General features: G+C 42.7%; 2 non-coding genes across 2 annotated transcripts; both read right to left on the bottom strand.

The window, feature by feature from the left end:
• Positions 1-20,086: 20,086 nt before the first annotated feature.
• On the bottom strand, positions 20,087-20,160 carry trnak-cuu (transfer RNA lysine (anticodon CUU)). Its single transcript has one exon. It is a non-coding gene; the product is annotated as a tRNA-Lys (tRNA).
• A 1,294-nt stretch (positions 20,161-21,454) lies between these two features.
• On the bottom strand, positions 21,455-21,525 carry trnap-agg (transfer RNA proline (anticodon AGG)). Its single transcript has one exon. It is a non-coding gene; the product is annotated as a tRNA-Pro (tRNA).
• Positions 21,526-22,666: the final 1,141 nt, after the last annotated feature.

Below are 22,666 nucleotides of genomic sequence, written 5' to 3'. Positions count from 1 at the left end.
TCTCTCTGGCACATTTTATCCCCAATTTCTCAGAAATATCCTGGTTGCCCTAATCAGGCTGAAGAGATTAAAAGCAAAGCCTAATAATTGTCTCATACGAGATTTGAATCCGGGACCTCTCGCACCCTAAGCGAGAATCATAACCCTAGACCAACGAGCCGAAACATACGTCCTCCTTGCTGCCGGGCCGCAAACATTTCAGCTTGCATGGCTTAAAGCGCAATTTTTTGATTAAATCTACAATTAAAAGGTAGCCAGTGCAAAGTTGCCAGAACAGAGGAAATGCGGCCTCTTTTTTTGTGGTCATTGGAAATCAAGCTGCAGCACCTGCACACGTGCTAGGGATCGCGCCTCGTCTTTGTCTTTGAGAGCGATGGACACCTTCTCTCCATCATCGAGGGGAATTAGCTCAAATGGTAGAGCGTTCGCTGCGCAAAAGAAGGGGCCCAATCTTTGCGCCCCCGCACACAAGCCAAAAAGACGCGAAAAACGAGAATTTGCCCACAAATTTCCCCTGCAACATTATTAGGGCTATATTCCTGTGCGTTATGAAGGAGTTTTAGTCACATTTGAAACAAGTCACCCTCCGCGGGCTGGATTCGAACCCATGTTCTGCGTGTGATCAACTGCGCCTGCTTCTTCATTTATCTATGACATCATTATATTGATTTATATTTTTTTGTGTGTATTATTATTATTTTTAAATATTGCACATTACATGTTGTTGATTATTTAATAAAATGAATAAAAATGGAGGGATATGATTTGATTGACATGATTTATCAGATTTGTTTTAAGACACTTCAAATGTTTTATTAAATGTTTTTTTTTGTGTATATTATTTTAAAAAAATTGCATATTACATGTTGTTTATGATTGAATAAAATGAATAAAAATGTTTCTTCAATGTGTGTTTTTTGTGAGGGATATGATTTGATTGATATGATTTATTAGATTACTTTAAGACACTTTAAATGTTTTATTAAAATGAATACACACAAATATTTCAATGACACTTAAAATGTTTTATTAAAATGAATACACAAATATTTAAATGACACTTTAAATGTAAAAAAACAAATATTAAAATGAATACACACAAATAATGAAATGAGTACACAGACACAAACACACATATATACATATATATATATATATATATATATATATATATATATATAGGACAATATGAAAGACTGGGTGGAACCATGTACAGTAATATATACAAAATATATACAGGAAAAAAGAAAATTGTTTATTGAGGAGGTGGAGTTTGGCTTGTATTTTGCTGGCGCTGTTCTGCCAACCAGTCATCTAAAGATTTTCCATTTGAGGCACGCAAGCAAAATGTGGCATTACCATATCGGCTATGGCCAAACTCTTTGGTTTTGGGCTGCCCACATTTGCTGCACATGTTAAAGGTTACCCCTCGCACATACTTCCTCTTATGGACTCCGCTTTCCGTCTCCTGGGCCCGCCGGCGCCTGTTCCTCTGGGTGTAACGGGAAACAGGAGCAGCAGACACAGGAGCAGGTGGAGCTGGGCCTGCACCGGATGTTGAAGCACCAGAAGGTGGAATCACCATTGACACGGTCATGTCTGGGTTAAGGACTAGTGACAATGACCCAGGTGCTGAAATGGGCTGCACAACTCCTGATGCTGTGGGGGCAGGTGCAATGGGGCACACCATGGTGGTGGCAGCAGCAGGCCGTCGACCTGGTCGCAGAAGAGGAGCCTGTCCTTCTCGATTTGGCGGAAGGCTAAATGTATGTTTTGGGCGTGAGGTCGATGCCGCTTCATCCAATTTTTCCCTCGGTGGAGGAAGCTGCGTATCAGCCACAGCAATTGGGTCAGGTGGAGTCAGTCCCTGAGCGAGGACACTCATTTCCTGTTTTTTCTGCTGCCGTTGAAACCTGAAAATAAATTACATGTATTATATATATGTTTAAAAAAGTATTCAGTTAATTTGAAGAAAATAATGTGCCTTGCTTACCACTGAATGAGTGTCTTCTGGTTTAGCTCAAACAGCTGGATCATTGTTTCATCCATCAGCCTGCGATTGTTAAGCACCAGCTCTCGGATGTGGTGGTAATCCGAGAGGATTTTAGACCACCTGGGGCGGCAAACTCCAGCCTTCTTGGTCGGCGACTTGTGTAAAGCATACAGCTTTGTACAAATGGCCTCAACCAAGCGGCTGGTGCTGGGCCACTGTGCTGGTCCCCCGGGATGTCCAATCAGACACCGTTTTACACTCTCCACACCCGGTGTGACTCCGGACCGCTTTGGTGCCTTAAAGCGTCCATGTGTCAGCTGAGGCTGATGTCGAGGCTGATAGTTGACCCGCTGTTTGTCTATGTCATGGAGAGCTGTCCACAGCTGAATGGCCTCTGTCACCTGCAGGTCAGTGAGGTAAGGAGCCTCACGAAGACCAACCAGGTAACCTGCCATATCCTGGACCTTGTCCCACCCAGCAATGCCATCGGGCCCAATGACTGCTCCCTAGTAAATTCAGATTAATGTTAATATATGTGGAATAAAACGAGATTGAAATTAAATAAAGCCCTTAAAGTATTTTACCTGAGCCTCGTCGGAGAAACTGCTTCCAGTGTCAGATGGCTGTGACAACACTGAAGGGGTAGGGGCAAGTTGGTGTCCTTCTCTAGTTGATGTGGATGGCTCAGCCAGTGACACGCCAGCCATTGATACATCAGCCAGTGATGCTGGGGACTGAGGCTGAGGCAAAGATGAGGGGCTGTTTGCAAGATCATGGCAGGGGTCATTCTCGTACAACACTGGAACTGTGATGTCCTCCGTGATCTCTTCCTCAAACCCCTCATCTTGCAGGTCTTGGTCATCAATTTCCTCCACCAGCCTGTCTTCATCCTCTGGGTTCTGGAGCACTGGAGTCAGTGTTTTGCCAGTCTGGCTGTAAAGGTACTCTATTCCTAGCAATTCACCTACGAGAATAAAAGGGGAAAAAAAAATTCTTAATATTTTGTCTAGTACATTTAAGGCTAAATTGATACTTAGTAGAGTATTACAAAATAACAAATTAATGAATGTCTTGCCTGTATATGCTCCAGGAGGGCGATAGCGCTCATCCCAGGGCTTCCCAAAGACTGTCTTGCTAAGCTGGTCCACAACCTCTCTCATGGCACTGCCATATGACCGGATGGAGGACGCTCCTTTTATGGCATCTTCCATCCGGTCATCATTCCAACGCATCAAGCCCTCAAGGAGATAGGCTTGAAAATGCGCATCACTGGCACTGGTTCCTAAAAGTAAAAAAAAAAAAAAAAAAAAGGGTTTTATATGTCACATATGTACAATATATTTACTACACATGAGGTGCTATGAAGTAGCTGGTTACATGTAATAGAGTTATGTAATTACATAAAAAAATGATTGTCATTATAACCAGAGTTATTAGTGATTTGTGAGGCAAGACAGCTTTGTCAATGCTTTTATGACATCAGAAAAGAACTGTAAAAGTGTGACATTTATTAATGTGACATTAATTTAACGTAATGGAAGCAGTTACAGTGCTTATATTTTTTTACAGAAAAATTACTAATCCATATGTATGTAATACCTGGAATAAAACGGTTCAGGTGGAGGTGGAATGACTCCAAGGAGGTAGAGCCTCGAGCACACCTGTAGCAGCACAGCTCCACACCGCCTTTCTTCAGTGTCCCCTTCTTTATGTAGAGCGGAAAGTGCTCTGGGTCTTGGATACACTGTTCATGCTTCCGCTGTTCTTTCCATATCTGCTGGATCCGTTCATGGTTCAGAAGTGGAACTCCCAGAGTATCCTTCCCGTCCGCACTGTCAAACTGATCAATCAGTGACCCAATCAATATGGTGGTCTCCTCCTCCCCCCTGGTCCTCCTCCGGCAGTGCAGTGCCAACTCCCTCCGGTTAATGCGAGCACTGACCGCCTTTTCTGAGATGTAGCCAGTCTTCTTTGCTGCCAGCTCACCCTCCTTTGCACGGCGAAGAGCAGCCACATCCTCTGAATCCCACTGGAATATGGACATGGATAGACGTGCCATGAAGATCCCATAGAGCGGATGAGCCTCTGTCGTGACACCTGCAGCAAATCGCCGCATGAAATGCCAGATGTCCAGGCGCACTTCAAGCTCATCCCACTCCGAAAACATGGCCTTCACCTGAGACTGGCCGTGCTGACTGCAGCAATCTCTGTCCACGTACATCACCTTTGGGGATGCCTCTCCTGCCTCTCGGTAGCGTTTCATTAGGCCAGCTGCCATGGGGTCCAGTGCATGTCCCTCGGCGGCTGTTAGGACAGAGACAAGGACTTGGCCGTGTTCGTTACCAATATTTGTGCACCAGGCAGCTGTTCCTGAAGCAGCACCGGCAAGTTTTTTGTGACCTATTGAAGAAAAAAAAGATTTTTAGAAACAAAACAAAATAAAAACTCATAACTGTGCATTATGTACACACACACATATCCATATCTGGACAATTTCTGGATATAAACAGGGCTGTGATACCTTTTTTGTGGAGTCCATCTTGAGAACACAGCCAAATACAGATGTTATTTTGGCCTTGACCTCGTCCAGTTGCCCCAGAACATCCCTGGCGTACACAGCTAACAGCCACTTAGGTTTAGGAAGGGCAGGTAAAAGGGGAGGCTCAGCAAACACAGGAGGCTGCACAAGGGAGGACCTTGTGAATGGTTCACAGGCAGTCAGGTACTGCAGGACACGCTGTGTCCATGCCTCACTGTGTTGTTCCATCAGCTTCTTGTAGAGCTGAGTCACACTGTTGCCCAGTGTCCTCTCCCTCATCATCCTCACCACCCGGTTGTCACATGAGTATCTAAAGAAACAACAGTATAATCATGCAAATGCTTTGGTTGGAAAAAATAACACAAATAAAAGCGCCTGATAATGAATGATTGTCATTATGAATTACCTGTATGTCAGCAAAGCTGGAAACTGACTGCGGTGGCCCATATCCAGCTGTCCTAAGATGTCCTCGTTCCAAGCTGGATACTTCTTTTTGCAGCGTTTGCACTCCAGATACTCAGTAGCAAGGTCATACCACCCATCAATGTCCAAGACCTTGCGCACGGTACGGTAAAGTCCTGCCGCTGTAAGTCTGTGCTTACCACAGTCTGGGCGAACGCAGACAAGAGGAAACAACCACATCTTTAGCGGCATCCATAAGAAAATGGGCCGACAGAAGAAGAGGTCAGGTGAGGCGGGTGGCTGGGTGTTTATTAAAGGGGGCTGAGGAGGATACCACCAAAGCTTCAGCTGGGACACTATTTCTGGCTTTCCGGTTCGCATGTTGGCCTTAAACAGTGTGTTCCGGATCCACTCATGCTGGAAAGGTGGAAGATGATCTTTCCAGTGACTAGGAAGCTCAGCTGGTGGCTGATGATGAGGAAGAGCTGGTGTCTGTGCTGTTTCCGCTGATGGAGACGGACCGGCACAGGCCTCTGAGTGAACAGTAACATAAACAATATAAGGATGACTGTTATTTGATAGTAATATGCCATAAATGCAGTTTTGAAAAACAGCCGGCGAAGCAGTAATTTTAAACAAGTATTAATAATAATTATGATTATATTTAGGAATAACAGTGAAGAAAATGGTATTAGTGTCAAGAAGCAAAGAACACAGTGTACACTTTATTGATGTAAGGAATATGGGATCAATATAGCTCTTTGAGAATGAGGATTAGATGGAATGAAAGAAGGAAAATGAGTCGTGATGAATTCAGTAAAAAAAAGTATGATGCCCACAGACATGAAGCATGCACACAGACACAATAAGGAAAAACTGTTCCTCTAATTATTAGAACAATGAATCTCCACCATCCTGTCTGCTCAGGTTGAGTGAGTGAGAAGAGCAAGCGGTGTGAAAAAGTTATCCAGTGATTGTTTAGCAACAGGTAAGTTCGGAAACGCAAATAAATACACTGACACCTTTGGACATCCTTAAGGTTTGGAAGAAGTGCACTCAAAGAATGCCTCCCGCTTGAGGCATGATGTCACATAATTCTGTATTGTAAACAAAAAATATTTAAAAATGTTTATTTATTTTCAAAAATAATGATTCTCAGTGGGTTTCCACAAAACATTCTTATAATATTTGCATTTGTGTCATATGCCACACCTGTATTTAGCTGTGCTTCACATTGTGATGCAGCAAATACCAGCTCCTCATCATTATCTTCAGCAGTGGGAATGGAAGTGCCTGGAGCACAAATGTTAAAACTATTACTGTGATCAATACATGGAGACAAACATATGTAAGATGTTGCTTACTTACCAGTAGCGAAAAGCTGCTTTCGGACCAAATGTTTGGCTGGGGGTTCTGCTGCCGGAGGAGGTAAATTGGACTGCAGTAATGGATCTGGAAACAACAAGTGGACAAGTTTGCCATGACGATAAATGAATACATGTAGAACTGCTGTAGGGAAAATTCTATATTTACACTCCTACTCACAGGGTTTATCTGGTGACATTAGTTTTTTTGCCAGCTGTGAAGGTGACAAATGTTTGCCACGCGCCAACAGTGCTTTCACAGTGGCGGTCTGCTGTAAACCAGTTTGGATGGCTGTTGGTGGACGTGCAGAGGCACTAGAGGTTGCAGGTGGACGTGCAGAGGTACTGGAGGCTGCAGGTGGACGTGCAGGCTGATGTACACTGGTGCCCATATCAGAAGCCCGTCTTTTCAGGACATACGCCTTGAAAATGGCCATGTTAGTGTTGGGCCTGGCATCTGCCTTAACCAAGTACCTGATGAGGGATTCGGCCTCATTGCTCTGGTCTTCATAAACATCCTTCATGGACCGGCCCTGAAAGTCACCAAACTCCACCATCAAGCAGCCCTGGTCTCCAGTTGCCCGGGCTTCTGCTTGCATTTCCTGCTTCCTCTTATACTTCTCTACTTCTTCTGCCATCTCTCTAATATGAGAAGTGTACTGTAGGAACAGTTGTTTATTTTCTGACAGGGGGGTTGTCTGCGCTTTCTCACTGGAAATGCTGAGCACCAAATACACTGCGTACCCCAGAGAGTTTTCCAGGAGCCATCTAAATCTCTGACCCTGGTACATCCCAAACTGAAGTTTGCAGTGAGCCAGTACTAAAAACTGGTCACTGGGATCTCCACCGTTTGTGCAGACAAAAGTACTTGCCTCTGCCAGCACCTCCTCCTTCGATTTGGCCCTTCCAGACACCACATTTTGAAGTTGCTTCGCCTCCGCCGATGGCGCCATGAGGAGACGGTTTGATGTTGCTGACTGGCGACGAAAAACGGGGTATGCGTACATTTTCTGAAATGAAAATCAGAAAGAGACTATTACCTCTGTCAATCTAAAAGATACCTGTATGTTAAGTGTGTTACAATAATTTAGCAAACTACACAGCAGGACTTAAATCATGTTTTTCAGGCATTTTGGGTGACAATATGGAAAGAAATTATATGAAATATTAGATATTATTATGAAAATCTTGGCAATTACTACTAACTCCCATTATTACACTTCTTTTTTCATTAGATGTTGCCCCAAGAATACATTAATATGCAAATTAGATACATAGATACATTGTATAAAATGGCAAAACCCGCTTATGGCCATTTTACACACATATTGCATAAAGCAAAATGGAAGTCTATATCAAATCATTCTGTTATCTTTCATAACATAGTTGGGAATCATCTTCATACAAAGTTTGGTATATAAAATCCTGAAACCTAAACAATTTCAGGATATAAAACACTGATATAATTAAGCTATATCCTCCTGAGACCAAAAAAAAGTTTAGTTAATTTAGTATTATGTGTGTCATTACATTGTTTAGAGCATAAGAAAGTTTTTTGCAAAAACGTTTTTTTTTTTAATAATGTTCGTATAGGTTATACTATGTCTTCTGTAGAGGACACTAGGACTCATTTTTTATTATTATTTTATTTAAAGACATGAATAGGCAAAAACAATGGGTTTTTTTTAGATCACGTCTTTTTAAATAAAATAATAATAAAAAATGAGTCCTAGTAGTGTCCTATACAGAAGACATAGTATAACCTATATGAACATTATAAAAATAAAAATAAACGTTTTTGCAAAAAACTTTCTTATGCTCTAAACAATGTAATGACACACAAAATACTAAATTATTAACTAAACTTTTTTTGGTCTCAGGAGGATATAGCTTAATTAGCGGCCGGCTAATTAACTTAACAGTAGCTACATGTTTTCTTTTCTGTATTTTATCATGGGAAAAGTTACAGGTTCACAGGTACTGAAGTAAACCTGTAATATACACGCTAGCTAGCTATATTGGCATGTCTAATTTTCCAAAAATACACAATGTATATGAATAAATATTAAACGATTATACAGTAATGAAGAATAGCCTTACCTGTTGCAAAGATGACAATAATAGGAGCCGCTGATTGGTCAAAAGTACGTCACAGAAGAGAAACACAATTGGTCAAAAGTAAGCCATGGGAGAGAAACGCGATTGGTCAAAAGTAAGCCACAGGAGAGAAACGCGATTGGTCAAAAGTAAGCCACAGGAGAGAAACGCGATTGATCAAAAGTAAGCCACAGCAGAGAAACGCGATTGGCTCACGTGGGCTTACTTTGGGCTTACTTTAGCTCAATCGGTAGGAAGCAGCAAGCGCAAGCGAGAGGTAGCGGGATCGATGCCTGCATTCTCCAGTGCTGTCCATCCTTTTTACTACCTAGATGAGCTCTTGCGGCTCAGTGCTGCCGAAAAAGTTTTTTTGAACGAGGTACTGCACACATTCCTGGCAAAAGCAGGTCCCACCGAGATTTGAACTAGGATCGCTGGATTCAGAACCCAGAGTGCTAACCATTACACCATGGAACCTTGGCGTGTGTCAACTTTTCCCATGAGCAGCAGAGATTTAAGTCATTGAGTCCAGAAGCACGATAGCAAGGAGCAAATGAAGCCTTTGCTTTTTAAGCCCATGTTTCCCCAATTCCGACTCGGTTTGAGAGTGCCAATTTCACTGCCACGTCAGCAGTTGCGCATCACCTCTGTTTTTTCCCTCCCTTCCGCAAAAAAAACCTAAAAATGTTCCACCGAGATTTGAACTCGGATCAGAGAAGGAGGAATGAAGGGGAAGGAGAAGAGAAAAAAAGAGGGGAAAAAGGCGAAAATCAACTATTGCAAACTCTTACAAAGTGCTATGAATCTATCAAAATTAGCTTAAAACCTGATACAAATAGAATTGGTAATTGTTGCAATAACAATAATAAAAATAAGAATATGATACTACTACTGCTTATAATAATAATAATAATAATAATAATAATAAACATTTGTATCATTCTGACAATCCCTTCTCACATCCTGTGGACCTGTCCATACAATTCTGTCCCTTTCTTGTAAGTTTAATGCTTTGTTTCAATACAAATACTTAAAATAAGAATATGATACCACTACTGCTTATAATTAATAATAATAAACCTTTATATCAAAGAAGTGTTTCTGACATTCACTTCAGTTCTCACACACTGTGGATTTGTCTTCAATACCATTCTGTTCCTTTCTTTTAATGCTTTGTTGCAATAAGAATAATAAAAATAAGAATGTGATACTACTACTACTACTGCTTATAATAATAATAAACCTTTATATCAAAGAAATGTTTCTGACAGTCACTTCTCAGATCCTGTGGACCTGCCTGTTATACAATTCTGTCCCTTTCTTGTAATTGTAATGCTTTGTTGCAATTCAAATAATTAAAATAAGAATATGATACTACTACTGCTTATAATAAATAATAATAAACCTTTATATCAAAGAAATGTTTCTGACATTCACTTCTCACACCCTGTTTGATCTGTCTGGAATACCATTTTGTCCCTTTCTTGTAATTTTAATATCTGTGTGAGTTTGTAAAAAGTTTTCCAGATAGGTTTGATAGAAAAAAGGCAAAGGATACTGTTGTAGAAAAAAAATTATTTTTATTTTTTATTTACAAACACCTTCTCCTTCTCTCTCACATAAACACACCCTCGCGAGCATACACACACGCATGCACACATGTACGCACGCACGCACACACACTCACAGACGCACGCACACACACACACACACACACACACACACACACACACACACACACACACACACACACACACACACACACACACACACACACACACACACACACAGTATATAACAGGTTGTGGACTATTTACAAACAAAATAGCTTTACGTAAGCTTACATAGTCTCATATGGGGTAAATGAACTAATTTAACTCTTCGGGGTCGCCGATCACGCCGGCGTGATCAAGTTACATGACCAGTTTAAGACGTCGAAGCATAAAAACAAAGTCACGTTGAGCGCTGCCGTCCACTTCTGTCGAAAGTGCTGGCTTGAAATTCTATTTTACTTTTTGTTTTGTGTTGATAGACCAAGTAAAAACGGAGATATGATCATTTAAACTTTATATAAAAAAATACTGACGCGTTCGTAAAAGAACGCAAGATGGGATGCGACAGGCGTTGCATTTATTCTAATAACTTTGTCGGTTTTTGTCAAAACAAAACGGAGAAAAATGTGTGAATCTGCTGACTCTGCTCTTCAGGCTGCACATTTTAGGGAATGGAGGAGGAGCCAACTGAGCTAAGACGCAAAATTGAAAGGCAGAGGATTTACGGAGTTGATAAAGAGAGACATATATACGTTATATATAGAGAGAGAGATTATTGCTAGTTTTTGGAAGAGTTTGAGTAGATTTTGAGAGTAGTTTAGGAGTAGTGTAGATAGTTTAGGAGTAGTTTAGGTAGTTTAGGAGTAGATTTAGATAAACTGTTTTGAGGAGAGGCACAGATAAAAAATAAAAAAACACCTGATATTTGTTGTAAATAGTTGTATGTATAATTTGATTTTGTGTTCATTTTACCTTTTGTATGGTATATTTGCACTATTGAGGAACCCCTCTTACTCAAGGAATGAAATCCCTGTAATGTAGCTATCTGTGTAATTGTACATGAAGTGTTTTGTAGAGTTTCTAAGCAAAAAAGAAAAGAAAAAACACCTATTGCCACACCTGCGTTTTGCTGCATTTAGTTGAATTTTATCTCAATTTTACATTTTTTTATGTTGTTTTTGCACTATTTGCGAACCCTCATACTCTGGGAATGCAAGGCCTTAAATATAGCTCTCTGAATAATTGTGTGCACAACATTTTTTTAAAAAGTGGCTGAGCTAATAAGAAAGAAAAAAAGCCTATGGCTACACCCGCTTTTTTTTGTAAATCATATTTTTTTTGTATATAGGTTGATTATATCTGAATTGTACCTGTATATGTTGACATTTACAACTTGTGTTTACATTTTAAACCTTTTAAAATGCTTCATTGAGCATGTTTGTGTTTTTTGTAGTAGAAAAGCTATAATTTTTCTATTCGGATTTTGTGTTTTTTGTGTGATTTTGGGTCCAGTATGTTGATAGAGTACATCAAAGTGAAAAACTAATTGTCTGATCATATAGGTGATGTTGTGCTGAAAAAAATTATACCAAACATTAGTATGGTAAACATTTGTTTATGTTGAAAAATTTAAAAAAAATAAAAGTACTCAAAAACGTCCAAAATAGCCCAAGACTCCGAAGGGTTAAAAAGCAAATGAACAAATTAGCTTCATGGAGGGTGAACAAATGACCCTAACGGATGCGCACACGCACACACACACGTAGCATTTTTAAATAAACGAATTATTTTCTTCTTCTTCATCTCCTCCATCCACTGGTCAAGTGGCATAACAGCAGTCTGGGGACAGTAAATGTGGCCATAATACTGGCTGTGGCCAGTATCTTTGTTGCGGTGCTGGTGGCACAGACTGCACTTGTTTTTGTCCACAGTGCGGACGTAGGGCCTCCGGGCAGGTGGTGGGGAGGGAATGGGGCCAGCAGGAGCAATCTGCCGGACGACAGGAACTGGAGCTGGACACAAAAACACAAACGGGCCAAAGGCAGGACTGGGGTTGGGGATGACAGGTGAAGGAGCAGAAACAGATGTTTGGAAAATGGGGGCAAATGCAGGACTGGGGTTGGGGACAACAGGTAAAGGGGCAGAATCAGCAGGGAACAACTGCCTTGGCCGGAAAACTTTTGGAGGAGTGGGGTGCGGAGCTGGAACTGCAGACTTTCGCTTGTCCACTGCCTTTCCCACTGTGCTTTCAGGCAAGTGGTAGCGGTGTTGGGGACCAGGCTGTAGGGGTGCTGCAGTGGGGCGAATCTGTCCAGGGGGGAGAGGCCTAGCAGCAATAGGAATGGGGGCTGGCAAGTTCACACCCTGAAGCAGGATGGCACATTGTTGCCTCTTCAGCCGCTTGTTGTGCCACTGAATTAAGGTTGTTTGATTCACCTCAAACAATTGCAGGGTGGTATTCTCCATCACTGTACCATTTCACAGGACCAGCTGCCGAATCTTGCTGTAGTCCCTCAGAATTAGAGTCCATCTTGTTACGGCATGATTTCCCAATTTTTTTGGGCTCCTGTGAATATCACACAGTTTAACAAAGATAGACTCTACCAGGCGGCAACAGTCTGGCCACTGAGCAGGGGATGCTGTTGACCCAAGGACGCAACGGGTCATGCTGTCCACACCAGGCGTGAATTCAGGATTGGTTTTTGAGCACCTGAAGCGTCCTGTTGTAAGACGCACCTGGTGCCGGGCAGCGTACGCCACTCTCTGCTGGTCATACGGAAGCAGGCTTTGCCATAGGGCAATGATGGTATGGAATGCTGGTGGCTCAGAGTTTGCCCAGTTTCCACCCTAACCCCCACCAATTAGCCTGCCAGGTTGTCCGCTCTCTCTATCCCTGGTACACTGCGCTCATCCAAAGCCTGGTAAAATATAAGAGTAAATCAATGTTATAAAGATACAATATCACAAGCAGAAGAACAACACAACGATCACAATGTACTTGTCACAAGAAGTCTTACCAGCGGTTGCTCAGGCACCGTTGCACTGCTGGAGGAGCAGTGGCTGCAGCAACAGAGACAGTGAGAGTGGTCGGGAGAGGAAGGATGGAGGGGTAGGTGATCATGGCAGATGGACCAGAGGCGGCGTAGGTGGTTGTGGCAGAGGATGGACCAGAGGGCACCCTGGTCATCCAGTTGTAAGACTGAAAAAGGGGGGAAAAAACATGTTTATGGAATTTAATTTATCTTTTTTACTTTGCTTTTTTATTAATCTATTTACTCTTTAGATTGTATTAATGGTATTTAGTTTGTTTCTATTTTTCTTTTCATTGTGCTATACAAATAAAGTTAATAGTGCTATACAAATAATACTACTTGTACTTTTATTATTAAGAATAGTTACCAGTTGTTGATTAGGTGCTGCTGTGGTGGTGTTAGCAGACCCAGTCTGGACAGAGGCAGGAGTGCTGGCTACGCTGATTGCGGTGGGTGATGTGCCAGGGGACAGGTCCAGCACCTCAATAGTGGGATCCAGGTTAAGGTCCAAACTGACATATCTGAATAACTCATCCTCCAACTCCTCCTCCGTGCCCACATCCTCCAACATCTGTTCTGTCACCTCAGAGTCAGGATCCACGTCCTGCATGGCCTGCCCTGTTTGACGGTACAGGTAATCTATACCTATGAGTTCACCTGGGACAGACAGGAGAACACAGTAGAGGGAAATCAGTTTTCAGAAAAATAATATAAAAATATTCTATTTTTATGCAATATAAAAAGCAATTTAAAGCTGAAACTCACCCGTATAGACAGATGGTGGCTGAAAAGACGGTACAAGCTGTCTTCCAAGTACCTTAACACTGTGGGTGTTGACACAGTGCACCAGGTCCCCGGAGTAGCTTAACAGGGACGGAGGTGTGCCTGCCAGAGATGCCATTTTACGGTCCTGATTCCACCTGTTCAAGCCTTCCAGGAGGTACAGCTGGAAATGTAAGCTGTTGGTGCTTGTTCCTTTAGATAAGATCAATAACGTTACATTACTTTTTTTGTGCTATGCTATTTGAAAGACATTCATTGTGTCACCCTTAATATTTCTGATGAATAATGATTTATACTGACCTGGAATGAACCTGTTCAGGTGTAGATGAAAGGACTCCAGCGATGTGGAGCCCCTTGCGCATCTGTATTTTGGCAGCACAGTACCATCTTTGGTGGTGCTGCCAGTCTGTGTGTAGAGCAGCACACCTGGTTCATCCTGAATGCACTTGACGTGCCTCATCTGGACTTGCCAGATGTGCTGCATCCTCTCCTGGTCCAAGAGAGGGACACCAAGAAGGTCTCGATCCTTTACCCCCATCAGCTCGCTGAGGAGGTGCTCGATCATCAGAATGGTCTGCTGCTCTCCTCTTGTCCGCCTTCGGCAGTGCAGGGCCAATTCATCCTTGGTGATCCGTTGGTCCACCATAGTGTCGGTGATACCAGGGACACCTTCATGTTTAAGCTGCTCCCTCTTGGCCTGCCTCAGCAGAGACACATCCCCACTGTCCCATTCAAAAATGCAGCAAGACATGCGTGCCATGAAAATGGGGTAAAGAAGAGGATGTGCATCTTTAGTGCACCCAGCTGCCAGTCACCGCATGAAATGGTAGATGTCCAGCTTCACCACCAAGTCTGGCCACCCACCAAATCGCTGCTTGAGCTTGGTCTTCCCAGTGCCCTCCCGACAGCAGTCGCAGTCCACATAGAGGAGCTGAGGCGGAGCCACACCCTTATCAGTGTACCTCCGGATGAGGTCAGCTGCCATTCGGTCCAGGGCTGGACCCTCCTGAGCTGTCAGAACACTAATGAGGATCTGGCCCACCTCATTGCTGACAGATGTTAGCCACTTAGCTGTCCCCTTTGCAAACCCCTATAGCTTCTTTGTGATCTGTAATCACACAGAAAAACAGTGAGTGATGCTAAATTATTTATATATGGAACATTACATACATACTACTGTACTACTACTAATGGTGTACTTTCAATTCTTTTGATTGAAATGTAAAAATAGTTACCTTTTTGGTTGAGTCCATCTTCAGAATGCAGCCATATGTGGACGTTATGCTGGCTTTAATGTGGTCAATCCTGCACAAGATATCTCGCCCATAAACAGCCAGCATCCACCTGTGGGAGGGGATAGTTTCGGGCTCAGGTGGCTCCTGAAACCTCACAGGGAGCAGGCTTGGCTGGGAGATGAAGTCTGAGCAGGCACCAAGGTATCGGCAAAGACGCTTCAGCCACTCCTCGCTGTGGTTCTCCCGTAGCTGCCTCACTAAGCGAGAGGGGCTGTTGCCCAGGGCCCTCTCCCTCAGGAACCTTATGACAGCATGTCACAGGCATACCTGAATAAAACAAAGGGAAAGAGAGACAGAAAGACACAAACATTAAAACCAGCTCATCTCAATTGTGTTTTAAATGACACACATTTGTTACACAAGCTAAGTAATCTCAGTATACTCACTTTCGAGTTAGGATCAGCCTAAATTCCAGTCTGTGGGCTAAGTCCAGCTGGTCCAAGATGGCCTTGCTGGTGGAAATTAAGGCCGTTTTTGCACCCACTGCACCAGAGAGTCTCCGTGATCATAAGGTAGTCCTGGTCCACATACAGAACCTGACGGGCTCTCTTGTGTGCCCCATAGCCTGTGAGCTGTCTCCCACACACAGGACAGGACAGCCTGACCTTCCAGAGGTGGTATGGCATCCACAGTAGAAGCCGGTGTGTAAAGAAGCGCTCTGGAGCGGGGCCTTGGTGATAGATCAGAGCTGGCTCTGGTGGATCATACCACAGCTTCATGTCAGTACGAAGCCGATGTTGCTTCCACAAAGCTGCTGAAATCCATTTCTGACCCTGTGGTGGTATGGTTTTCATCAACTTTGCGGGAAGCCATCCAGACTCTGAACCTGGAGCGATCAGCCTATCCTCGGCAGGTTGAACAGAGGATCCAGCCACAGATGGAGCAGCAGAGGGAACACAGGTGGAGCTGATCACAGGGGTGAGAGGAGCAGAGGACGTCCCAGAGGAGGCAGCGGCTGACACTTCCTAATGTATTAAAAAAGGCAAACACATACAGTAGATATGATTACAAGCCACTTATGAGGAATGTTTGTTCAAAATGTAGCATATTTATGTGATCCAACAATATTAGTGTGAAGAAAATGATTAAATGAAATAGTTTCTCACAACTCTAGAAGCAGCTCCTGGAGCACAGGAAGCAGAGGTGGCTTCAGACACAGAAGAAGGAGGAAGAGACAGGGGGGAGACGGTCTGAATATACAGCCTGGGACTGCGTGCAGGAGATGGTGTCCTAGACGCAGGGCTGGACAATGCAGAAGTGCTAATAGGCTGCAAGATTAAGAGAACACAGTTTACAATATTGAATGAAATAATATATCATTATCAGGTATTGCAGTAACAATGATTAGATAAACTCAGCATATCTTTATGGAATGAAATTTCATTTTTTTGACTATATACATTGGTTGCATGCGTCCTTGCCACACCTAGGTTTGGCTTTAAAGCTGCACCATGGGCCCCACCATACCGTGGCTTTGTAAACTGACAAAAAGAAATTAGTAACATTATGTGAAGCATTTTAAAATGCTATAACATATGATAACATAAATATCTGCAAAGACATGCATTTACCGATGCCAAAGTTAAAGTAGGCTTTAAAGGTGCTTTTCCAGATGTTGTTCCTGACTGCCCTGGTGTTACAGGTGGTGACGTGGATGGTGTGGATGACACAGGGGCCACAGGGGCCAAACTGGAAGGCTACAGTTTCACAGAAAAGGAAATTTAATTCAAAAATACACAATACACCATCAACACATTACAGTTTTATGAAACACTTATACCTTTTTTGTATGGAAACCACAGTCACATGTCTGTGTCCCCCCAAACAGAGACATTTGCCCCCTGTGTTGCAGTGGACACTTCTCAATCTGTAACATATGACAGTGAATCATAACTATCTGCTCCCTCTATATATTACATAGCTTCCCTGTGTTTATATACATGCCCAAGTTTACCTTCTGATACAGGTCATGCCATTTCTTCTGGCGTGGTGCCGGTCTGTTTCCATCCTCAGAAGGCCAGACCCCCTGTGTGGCAAATCTGCGCAGGCGGGTCATCCATTCACCCTCACTCATAGCCCTGTGCTTCTTGTGCTTGGAAGCCATCTTCCAATAAAAGATAGCGTGTGGCAAAATACAAAGTTTATGACTATTCAGTAGAGTAGTTAATCCATTTCATACATTTATTTCACATAGCACATATTTCATCTCAGTGTTTTTGGACAAGGTTATAGTTTGATATTTTGGGAGGAAGGGATATTGTGGTGTGTGGGTATATGCCATAACATAACTCGGTAACACTTTACTTGAAGGGGTGTACATAAGACTGACATGACACCTTCATAACCATGACATAACATATGTCATGAATATGAATCAGGGTTTATGCATGTTTATGACAACTGTCATTAAGTGTCTTTCGCTCAATAATGACATTTTGAATGCACATATGACATTGTTTAAGATGTCTTTGTTATGACACCTTGACATAAACCATAACATCATAACCTGTCAGTGTCTTTGTCATGACAACTTGACATTAAATTAAGTTAAACTGGCATGTGGTTGGTTTTGACATTGGCTGTCATGAGGCCATTATAACTGTGTCATGAATATTTTTCGTGACCTCAACTACAGTGGTACAAATTGAATTTGTCATTAAACAGTTATAATGGCCTCATGACAGCCAATGTCAAAACCAACCACCTGACAATTTAATGTAATGTTAACCAATAAAGCTAAGTGGTTTCTTAAGTTTGATAATTAATCTGCTATGTCATGTTTATGGCAGGATGTGTTGTCTTAGTAATGTCAAGTTGTCATGACAAAGACACTGACAGGTTATGATGTATTGGTTTATGTCAAGCTGTCATAACAAAGACATCTCAAAAAATGTCATATTTGCATTAAAAATGTCATAATTGAGCGAATGACACTTAATGACAGTTGTCATAAACATGCATGAAACCTCCTTCATATTCATAACATGTGTCATGTCATGATTATGAAGGTGTCATGTTAGTCTTATGCACACCCCTTCAAGTAAAGTGTTACCCATAACTCCATAAAAATCAGATTATTACATACCATTTCGATTACATAGACTTACAATTAGCCCACATTATGATTATTATCGATTATAGCCCACTTAAACAACACAAGGCCCATATTACGTCATACAACGTAATGTTAATGTTAATAAAGGCGCAGTTTTATGGTTAGCCTATGTATTGAATTACAGCTGAAATGTACAGACACAAATTATTTTACCTCTGGTAAAAACTGGCGCCCAAAACTGTAGGCTAATTAATGTTAACGTTATGCATAATTCAGCCATATAGCGGTACGAGGTAATCTATATGATAGGCTAGCTATTTTTAGCCAACTTAATATAAGCATAACAACGTAATAACATACATTATGCATGATAGTAATTATATTGATATAAACATGTAAAACTGTAAACATTCATTAAAAATAATGAAACGGGCCGCTACCCTTGACCTCTGCTACATAAATAAGACGTTCTTGTAACGTTAGTACACGTAATACGCTAGCTAACTAGTGCAAGTCACTTAACTAAATATAACAACATTGTCGGTTTCTTACCTCGATGTAGTGACGTGAAATCCAAAGTAAACCCAGTACTTTGACACCTGTAAAGTTTCAACTTTTTTTTCAAAACCGCTGGAAACCACTTAACCTCTGGCGATGCCCCGTCAGGTAGATGGAGGGTTTTTGGGAATGAAGGATAGCGATTGGTTGTCAACAAAAGCAAGGAGACGGAGATTTCGGAAATGGACTTTATTGATTGGCTGTAAACTGTGAGGTAAAGATACACATACTGATACGTGATTGATGCATACGTATAAAAAAAAAGTTTGAAATGGATCACAGTAATTGGAAGCTGGGAAACGGAGATGATGGGATCAGGCTTTATTGATTGGCTGTGAACAAAGATGGAAAGATGCCAATAGTGATACGTGATTGGATGGCAATTGACAGTCTCTCGTTCTCCCGGCACTGCTAGCCGGGCAACTGCGGTGAACTGCTTCGGGCTGGTCCGGTCTTTATCCGTGCCTAAATTGCACCCGTGAAAGGGAGCCTCACATTTCGCACAGGCTTGGCATAGCCTCTTGCGGGTAAAGTCAGGGTTAAGCCTAGAGGTAGGCTTAGATTGTACTTTGTTTGTTTGAGCCATATCTGTTGTTGGGGGATACAAATTGACCCAGTAGAGCAGGCCAATAATATGCACAACCCGGAGCTAAAGTTCCGTTTCGGTCTGTCGAGTGGGAGAGCGGTTACCGAAGACAAACTTCTCAAAATATCCAAAGGCAAAAGTGAGTCATACAACAAAGAGTTGGAGGGACACAACCTCCAAACAGAAGCAAAAACGCTAGTACATATAGGCCTATGCCGAATCGAATGACCTCATGCCTGAGAGCCTGATAGGTTACAAGTTACCGGTGCCCTCCTTATGAAAACAAAATCCAAGTTCGATCGCTGTCGTAAGTTATTACGGATGCTCGATGGTGTTTTAAAAACAGTTTTGAGCAGGACCTCTCTGGAACACAGGCCTCCAACCACCCGGAACAAAACATGAGCATTCCATCCACGCGCCACAGCAAACATAATCTGATGTAAACTTTCACAACACCCGCTGTCTTATTTGAACACAAAGCAACTGACCAAGCTGTTAACGCTAAAAGGGGCCAAGAAACGTCGTGTCATGTGTCCTAAATGACACGGATGTGTTAGTGGACACACGTGTGCTAAATTCTGCAGCTGTGTTGGTGGTTGCATGGCAGGACGTCAACGAAAAACACCTTTCGTCCATGGGTGGGCTCGAACCAAAAACCTTTCGGTTAACAGCCGAACGCGATGACCTATTGCGCCACAGAGACCTACAGCTAGCCTTTCCATGGGTTAGCTTATAAAAAAAAGCAGACCTGGACTTTTCCGTCAATGGCGAACTCGCTTTCCACGCTGGAAACCGAGACCCCGTTGGGAAGAGAGAGGGCTAATAGATGCGCCCAACGTGGGGCTCGAACCCACGCACCCTGAGATTAAGAGTCTCATGCTCTACCGACTGAGCTAGCCGGGCAACTGTGGTGGACTGCTTCGGGCTGGTCGTGTTCTTTTTCCTTGCCTAAATTGCGCCCGTGAAAGGGAGCCTCACATTTCGCACAGGCTTGGCATAGCCTCTTGCGGGTAAAGTCAGGGTGAAGCCTAGAGGTAGGCTTAGAGTGTACTTTGTTTGTTTGAGCCATATCTTTTGTTGGGGGATACAATTTGACCCAGTAGAGCAGGCCAATAATGTGCACAACCCGGAGCTAAAGTTCCGTTTCGGTCTGTCGAGTGAGAGAGCGGTTACCGAAGACAAAGTTCTCAAAATATCCAAAGGCAAAAGTTAGCCATACAACAAAGAGTTGGAGGGACACAACCTCCAAACGGAAGCAAAAACGCTAGTACATATAGGCCTATGCTGAATCGATTGACCTCATGCCTGAGAGCCTGATAGGTTACAAGTTACCGGTGCCCTCCTTATGAGAACAAAATCCACATTCGATCGATGTCGTAAGTTATTACGGATGCTCGATGGTGTTTTAAAAAGAGTTTTGAGCAGGACCTCTCTGGAACACAGGCCTCCACCACCCGGAACAAAACATGAGCATTCCATCCACGCGCCACAGCAAACATAAGCTGATGTAAACTTTCACAACACCCGCTGTCTTCTTTGAACACAAAGCAACTGACCAAGCTGTAAACGCTAAAAGGGGCCAAGAAACGTCGTTTCATGCGTCCGAAATGACACGGATGTGTTAGTGGACACACGTGTGCTAAATTCTGCAGCTGTGTTGGTGGTTGCATGGCAGGACGTCAACGAAAAACACCATTCGTCCCTGGGTGGGCTCGAACCACCAATCTTGCGGTTAACAGCCGAACAACCCGGAGTTAAAGTTCCGTTTCGGTCTGTCGAGTGAGAGAGCGGTTACCGAAGACAAAGTTCTCAAAATATCCAAAGGCAAAAGTTAGCCATACAACAAAGAGTTGGAGGGACACAACCTCCAAACGGAAGCAAAAACGCTAGTACATATAGGCCTATGCCGAATCGATTGACCTCATGCCTGAGAGACTGATAGGTTACAAGTTATCGGTGCCCTCCTTATGAGAACAAAATCCACGTTCGATCGATGTCGTAAGTTTGTTGCCACCCGGAACAAAACATGAGCATTCCATCCACGCGCCACAGCAAACATTGACCTTGGCATTATTAGAACCACGCTCTAACCAACTGAGCTAACCGGCCTCTCTCTGTCACATTGTATCCCCAATTTCTCAGAAATATCCTGGTTGCCCTAATCAGGCTGAAGAGATTAAAAGCAAAGCCTAATAATGGGCTCGTCCGGGATTTGAACCCGGACCTCTCGCACCCTAAGCGAGAATCATACCCCTAGACCAACGAACCGAAACATACAGCCTCCCTGCTGCTGTCGGGCGGCAAACATTTCCGCTTGCTACATTCCTGTACGTTATGGAAGAGTTTTAGTTACATGTGAAACAAGTCACACTCCGCAGGCTGGGCTCGAACCCCTGTTCTGCGCGACTAGTGTGTGATCAACTGCGCATTCGCCTTCACTTGGTTATCAATGTGACATATCATTATATTGATTGATATTAATTGTGTATATTACTTTAAAAAAAGCATATTACATGTTTATGGTTTAATAAAACTAATACAAATGTTTATTCAAATATGTGTTTTTTGTGTGTGGGATTGATTGATGTGATTTATCTGATTTATTTTAGGACACTTCAAATGTTTTATACACACAAATGCACACAAATATCGAAATGTAATTTTTTTTATTAAAATGAATACACACAAATATTGAAATAAGTACACACACACATAAATATATGGACATACACACAATATATGTGTTGTATACAATGTATACTCTATGAAAGAGTGGGTGGGCCCATGTACAGTTTGCACATTCCAGTCCCAAGGCAATTAAAAGCAGCACAATGAATAAGAGTGTGAACAGTATTTATTTACTAAAACTACAAGACATTAATGAACAACAATAAACAACTAACAATGTAGAAATAGGATAGAACATTCTGTAATATAAATTAAACAAACAAGACATTACAGAAAGATTGAGAGAAAAAAAAGAACATAACTGTATTTACACATAGATATTTATTTACAGGTATTTACAAACAATCTTTTTTCTGTGTTGGAAGATTTTTATCATGGAGGTGGCTGTCCAGGTTTTTTTCTGCTGGCGCTGTTCTACCAGCCACTCCTCTAAAGATTTGCCACCAGAGACACCCGGGCAAAACGTGGCACTGCCGAAGCGGCTGTGGCCGAACTCCTTGGTTTTGGGCTTGCCACACTTAGAGCATTTGTTATATGCCACTTCAGGGACATATTTCCTTTTGTGGGCTCCACTGGCCTCCTCTTCTGCCCTGCGTCGTCTGTTCCTCTGAGTGAAGCGGGACACAGACACCGGGGCAGTGGGAGCAGGAGCCTCTCGCACGTCAGGAAACACTGGAGTTGGAGCCAGGAGAGGAGCAGCTGAAGCGCCACCTGCACCAGC

This window comes from Siphateles boraxobius, unplaced genomic scaffold (assembly GCF_051911475.1).
Source record: "Siphateles boraxobius isolate OS27281-9 unplaced genomic scaffold, OSU_SipBor_1 19, whole genome shotgun sequence".
NCBI lineage: Eukaryota > Metazoa > Chordata > Actinopteri > Cypriniformes > Leuciscidae > Siphateles > Siphateles boraxobius.
The sequence above is the reverse complement of the archived record's forward strand: the minus strand, read 5'-3'. Positions and strand labels throughout refer to the sequence as shown.